Genomic DNA, 7,500 nt, shown 5'->3' with positions numbered 1-7,500 from the left:
TATTCCTATAAAGATTATCTAAACTTTCATATAAAAGATTATCTAAATCTAGTGCCTCTGATATGAAAAAAAATGCATTTTTTCTTAATGACTTTTGAAAGATACAAAGTTGGGAGAAAAATCGTATTTAATGTGCAACTAGAGGGCACAGTATAATCCACTGGTAAGGAGATATCGATCGGTTAAGGTACATGTAGTTCTCATATAAATTAGAGGTTTTCCATTTATTTTACTCATTCTATTAGCCACAAAGGACGTAAGACTGCCACAAATATGTCTTGATTTGATTAGAATAAATCATCATATGCATTAAACAAAACAAAAAAAAGAAAATGGCACTGCAGAGTATTTGGAAGTCTTATCTGTTTCGTACACACACACACACACACACACACACACACACACACACACACACACACACACACACAGACCAAAAGAGGAAGATCCAGCCAGACAAACGAAAAACACAAACAATCGGGAACTTCTGGACTACTTCATGAAATATTCTGCTCCCTATTCCACGCTGATGATAAAAAGAAACGACCTCATCTATTTCTTTCCTCGTGTGCGACTGTTTCATCTGCCTTATTCCTCGTAATTATCACCGGAGTATATTTTATGACGTTGTTAGGTCTCACTTTTATTACCATTTGCTATTCATGACTTCCTTGGCTTCCCTGCGCAGTGCTCGTAGGTTGCACCTGAGGCTGACATCCATTAAGGCAAAATATACTATTGCATGAGGTGAGTTATTACAGTTATTTGCTTTACTGTTTCTTTTATTCTGTTTGTGTTTAGTTTATGGTAATTGTCCGTTATTATTTGCCATATATTATCAGTGTTTATGATTTTTTTTCACTAAGTCCTTTTTGGAGGGAAGAGTTTTGATAACACTGATGTTTTTCGTAATCAGTTCATTGTTTTTAGAAAAAAAACATACATTAATATCCCTTGTCGACTAACGTGTTAAAACTCTCTCTCTCTCTCTCTCTCTCTCTCTCTCTCTCTCTCTCTCTCTCTCTCTCTCTCTCTCTCTCTCTCTCACAATAATTTTCTAGATATGATAAGAGTCGTCAGTAAAAGCACTACAGATTTAAATAATAGTTTGTGCAGTGTGAAAATGTTACGTCACGAAAATGTGACGTACCTGATATTTGCAGATGAGACGGTGTTTGTAATAGAGAACAGATGGGGTTTGTAATAGAGAACAGATGATAATACTAGAGTCATCTAAGTTAAGGTACGGATAGTAAAGGTAGGCGTAGGCCAGGAAGATAGACAATAGATGTTAGTGTGGAAAACAGCAGAATGAAAGTATTTAACTCGTATAGGTAACAGGAAGTAAATCACGGTAGGATGAGATTAAAAATGTTCCAAAGAATAGGTACTGGATGAGAGACAGCAAGAGATCTGCAAAAGGTTAAGAAGAGAAGAGGAATGTCTATCAGAGTATGGAGGGAATGTTGACCTTTACAGTGGTAAAGCAGAAGCTAATAGCTTGAATTATTTATGCATAATATTTGGAGTAAAATGTCATGAACAAGTGAAAAACGGGCAGAAGTAAACGATAAAGAATGGATTTAAAAATTTGATTTAGAGTGTTTGAGAGTTGCTTAATCCTGTAAACGAATCAGAATACTATAGGTTGTTCGAAAGTGCGAATCATTTGGAAAGGGAGGGTGACAAAGAAAATGTTGTTCCAGTCTTTGGTAGGATGGCCTAACCAATTCCGACCCCCCTACCCCAACATCTCCGTTAATGCTGGGTCCTTAGAAGGGATTCGTCGATGATTCTTATGCTGTTGATGAGCCTTCATCGCATTTATGTGGTGTGATTGGTGCTGGAGAATTTTTAAATAAGACTGTTGTAACAGTAACTCAATTATTTGTTGTAGCAGTAACTCGAATGTTTCGTAAGGCAGTTGGAATTGATAGTAATTGATTGCCTATTTATTGTAGTTGCAAAATATACTATGTTAACTACTTTTGAAAATGAAAAGCAAGGGAGCCTAACCAATTGACCACACAGGCAATAAAAGAAGTTGAAGCCAAAGAACTTCTGTACCTAGGGTATTAACCTGGGCTGCCTTACTGCCTAATATACTAGCAAGTTTTACCCCAACTTCCCGACCCAGCAGTGGCCCAGTTCATAGCACTTCATTCGGATCATACCTTATGAGCCTTTCAATCGAGAGACCTAAGTTCGATCCCAATGTGAGTCAGAAATATATTTCGGTTATACTCTTGATTGCGTGCTGATGACTTCCATCTAGTCACTAGGAAGGGATAGATATGTCGAATACAGTGCTGTCAACGAGGTCACTCCGGGGTCGTAAAGTTAGGTAGAGCTTGTGGGTATGCCAGGCAGTAAGTCTACCCAGATACAGAGGTACTTTAGGCTACCACTTCTTTTATGACCGAAGTGAGCCAGTTGGTTACACTGTTGCCTTTCACTTGAAAGACCTAAGTTCGATCCCGATGTGCATCATTGGTATATTTCTTTTGCACATGTGGTTGTGTGTTGATTACTTTTATCATGCATACATGTGTGTTTATATATATATATATATATATATATATATATATATATTATATATATATATATATATATGTATATATTATATGTGTGTATATATATATATATATATATATATTATATATATATATATATTATATATATATATATATATATATATATATATATATATACATATGAGTGTGTGTGTGTGTGTGTGTGTGTTAACCTTAAAGCAAAAAGCATGAGAGTTGAGTTAATCAACAAAGATATATATCAAACGACAAAAGAGTAACTATTCCTTTAAATTCCGTCTTTAGAGTGAAAGTTCCCTTAAAGTAAATAAACAATAATCCTATAACTTTCACGATTCCACGAAATTATCATGAAAATTAGGCGTATTTATCTCCCAATAATGGATTTAGGGCAGCTTTTAATGCGGCAGTCCTCTTGTCGTAAACCGAGCACAATTTCGACCAAATTGAATTCGTCCCCGCTTCCCCTCGCCCTTAATCAGGGGGTTAATATAAACTAGAGCTTTATTGATAACGCATTTGCCTCACGGTCTCCTGATATTCACGATGCACTTCAAACCACGGTCTAGTTTTTTTATGGCATATGTTATACCAAAAGTTCTGGGCAATTATAATTCACCCAGGAATTAACCCCACTCACCCCGGCCTTAATTATGCCCCCGAATGATATACGCTCATTATGGCCACAGATCACAACGGAATGACCCACCTTCCTGAATGCTGCTGTCCCCTCCGCCGGGCGCGAAGGGAAGAGTGAAGGGAGGGCACCAAACATTATTGTAGTTCCCCCTTATAATTTGATCTCTCTCTCTCTCTCTCTCTCTCTCTCTCTCTCTTATAATCTTCGTTACTCAATTATCTATCCACTAATATAAATATTTTTCTGATGCTTCAAATTTTTTTGGCAATTACTAGTGGTATGTAATTAGTTTCTCAACTACTTATATAATGATCATTTCCGACTCCCTGTCTGCTAATATAGAATTTTTTTTCTGTAGCGCCAAATTTTTGGGGCAATAACCTGTGGTGTGTAATTATTTTCTCGACAAATTTAATAAATAGCCACTCTGTCAAAGAAATTCGGGTAACATCGCATTATGCCAAGTATTAGTAATATAAGAATAATGAAAATTTGAGTTTAATGACGAAGTAATAGGATCTCGACGAATTTCATTCAGGGGATATAATTTCAGGGTTGAGGATACAGAGAGAGAGAGAACATGTAATTACAATCACTAACCTAGTAAGAACTCTATTTGTTCGTTAAATGCTAAGGTTCAAAAACAGTTCTGTGATTGCCTCCCTTCTGCTTTTTCATTAGTGTACTTATTCCCTGACGAATAACACCTATCTTTCCTTATATACCTGAGTATGTTCAATTTCCGATAGGATCACTTCCAGCGAAAGGATTTGAAGAAAATAACTCGAAAATTGCTAAACATAATATTGTGCCATGCTTCAAAAGCGCCTGAGTAAAATTGGAGAGTTTTTTTGGTGCTTAACAATGAAATAGGAGACTCGGCCAACACGCATTGCAAAGAATCCTATATAAGAAACCCACAAACCCGGGTCTATGCCTTAATGGGTCTAGTGAGTGCCCAGACAGATATAAAAGATCTGTGGTAGATGCCTTCGTCCACCGCGCCCTTACACACTGGAGAGAAACCACCAGGGAGATGGAAAGGTCTATACAAGTCCTCATCAATAATAACTTTTCTAATCGCATGGTCGAACGCTAAACGCGGGACTCCATAAATAAATGGCACCAGGAAAGAACGACCGAAACTAACGACCAAAGTGGAGCTATAAAAATATTTTATAAAAATCATATGCACCACAAATATTTGGAAGACGAAAAGGCTATAAGGAAAATAATCAGTGAAAGAATCCTTATATTATATACTTTCAGCACCTCAAAAGAGGCAAAATTAACGAGGAACAAGCGGCGCAAATTTTAGGTGATAAAAGATGTTTGTAAAACGTTCTAAAGTCAAAGCTTTAGAAAAAGACGCTAATTTACAACCGGAGAGAAATACATATGGACACTCCAAAGTAAAACCAAAAATTAACCTTGCTTGACTTGACTATGTCCACGTGATACAAAAGTTTATATCCAAGCAAAGGTTAGAATAGCTATGCTTCCACTAATAGCATAGTGACTCTTTCTTTGCAATGAGTCAATTACTTCCTATTGTGTATTTCTCATGACCTTAATACGCAAAATTATTTTCCACCATTTTGTCAAATAACTAGCTTACTACAACTATAAAAGCATAATGCCATGCATTAAACTAATTTCAAAGGGATAATGATTTAACGTTCATCTATCTGTGACAGGTGACGCTGTTGTGATCGACCTAATTAGGACTGTGAAGTTGAAGCTGTAATTAAACTACAAATCATTATCAGTGACATAATAATTGAAAACGAGATAGCATTCCGAAGCTGATATCTTATTAAAGCTATATTTGAGACTGATTTGGGACCAAATGATGAGAGATAATGCGCCAAAATATGACAGTATATTAAGCTTGAAAATAATTGTAAGTAAACTGTTAAAAATGCTCGAGCATATTGTGCTTAACCTCTTGCAAACAATGTACACACACACACACACACACACACACACACACACACGTGTGTCACTGGCATGTATTTTCTTCATCTGTTAAACCATAGATTCAGTCATGTTTATCCGTTAAAACTGATTGATATCGATGTCATAGGACGCAGTACATTGTTGACACCGTTGCTCTGAAAGAGGCATTGCCTTGGAATTCTAATGCACTATATTTCGAGAACAAGGAACGGCGAGTGGAGTGTTGTGCCTCATTGGCGTGATCGTATGTTCTTGGCCTGCCACTTCGGTGGCCGCGAGTTCGATTCTCGGGCATTCCACTGAGGGGTTAGAGATGTGTATTTCTGGTGATAGAAGTTCACTCTCGACGTGGTTCGGAAGTCACGTAAAACCGTTGGTCCCGTTGCTGAATAACCACTGGTTCCATGCAACGTAAAATCACCATACAAACAAACAAACAAAACAAAAAATAAATAATAAAATAAAATAAACTTCTATTGGGGAAAGAAATTATCTGTTGGTCACGATAAGCTTCGAAGTCTTAACGGCAACAGCAGAATCGTAAGTAAAGTCAGCTAGTATGCTGAGGATTCCCACCACAAAATGCAAGACATTGTAGTTTGTAGCCCCACAACCTATACTGTTTTTGTAAATGAAATCAGGGAGTGAAAATTATGAATAATGAAAATATAAATACTGAGTATTGTTCTTTTAAAGTACGTGAAAGTAGGGCAAAAAAAAAATGAAATGTTTGACAATTCATTTATAAAAAAGAGGAAACTGCACGTTTACGCTTTCTGTGAGGCAAGTGAAAGGAGGGAGTCTACAAGGATGGGGAAGAGAAATACAAAGAGTGATTATGTCTGGGGTAGATGAGAGGTAGAGAATTAAAAGAGATATAATACTTGTAGTGTTAACGACATTCCAACGAGGGTACTGGTAAGGTTGTGTCCGGTGAAAATGTAGTAGTACCTGTATATGGTTCAGGAATGTACGTTTATGATTCAGGAATTAAACTAAAAGATTGTTGTTGAAATTTCTGGCAGGTACTTCGTTTTTAAAAATGCCTTGATTTTAAAAATAAGCAAAACCAAGCATACTGGGGATGTGAGCAATCATTATTAATAGGGAACCCGGAAGAATTGAAGGAGTTGGTTCATCTAAGCTTCGAAAAGAAATTTGGTACATAATGGATGATGAAAGAAAAGGCGAATCAAAGAATAGGGAAAATAAGGAATGTATCAGAGTATGGACAAAATATTGGCGAAGTGCTTGAAGTAGAGTTATTAGTACAGAGGCACACAAGTTAAAGAAAGATTTGCCTGAGAAGAGGAAATTTATTTATATATATATATATATATATATATATTATATATATATATATATATATATATATATATATATATGAGTGTCATAATAGGAACTGACAGAATGAGATTTGCGGAGATATAAAAAGTGGTAAAAGTTATCACGGATGATGGTTGGATTAGATTAGTGGTTCCAAACGTGCAGGCGTACAACCCGGGGGGGGGGGGGGGGGGTGCGCAATTCGAGAACATTTAAACCAAGTTAATGGCCTTTTAGGCTTACTCCACGTGAATATGAGAAATACAGTAAATCACTAAAGGGGGCATGAGGATTTTAGAGGAGATTAGGTGGGGCCTGGACAAAAAAAAAAAAAAAAAAAAAAAAAAAGATTGGGGACCACGGGATTAGTAGATTGTTTTGAAATGTTTTGATCATGTGAAAAAAATGGAGGATGATGGTTTGGTAAATAGTGTGTTCACTTTGGAAGTATTAGCAAGAAAGGGAAAAGGAAGACAGAAATAGACAGAAGTAATATAAGTGCTATACTTAAAAGCGAGAGTCTTCATGTCTTAAAAGCAAAACACCAGGTACAGGGTAGGGGCGGATGGTATAGTGAAAGTATAAATAAGTGTATGAAGTGCTAATAATAGGAAATTAGTATTGCATAAGCTATCATCAGCTAATCAGAAGTTAAGTCGTAGTTGTGGCAGTAATTCCTTGTTGAAGAATGAGCCTGAGTATTGTAAAATAAGGAAAGGAAAGAAGCAAAGTACAGGAAGAAAGACAATTTACATATTTTTATGTATATATGGATTCGTATCAATGAAAAAAAGATTATTCAATAAGTTTTAATATTCTCTCTCTCTCTCTCTCTCTCTCTCTCTCTCTCTCTCTCTCTCTCTCTCTCTCTCTTCCCTAGGATGTGAACGGGTGAAGCATCTCTAACTGAATATGTACATTATCTTTCCTGTTTTATCATCGACCACACACACACACACACACACACACACACATATTCATTCATTTAGTAAACATTAAGCCAGGAACACAATTAAAATTATGCTA

The 7,500-nt window shown here is 36.3% G+C and overlaps 1 protein-coding gene across 1 annotated transcript in view; it reads right to left on the bottom strand.

The window, feature by feature from the left end:
* LOC135216821 (uncharacterized) overlaps positions 1-7,500 on the bottom strand; it is a 43,713-nt gene that overhangs the window by 19,368 nt on the left and 16,845 nt on the right. The window lies entirely within an intron of this gene.

The sequence above is a fragment of the Macrobrachium nipponense genome, chromosome 6, assembly GCF_015104395.2.
Source record: "Macrobrachium nipponense isolate FS-2020 chromosome 6, ASM1510439v2, whole genome shotgun sequence".
Taxonomy (NCBI): Eukaryota; Metazoa; Arthropoda; class Malacostraca; order Decapoda; family Palaemonidae; genus Macrobrachium; species Macrobrachium nipponense.
The sequence above is the reverse complement of the archived record's forward strand: the minus strand, read 5'-3'. Positions and strand labels throughout refer to the sequence as shown.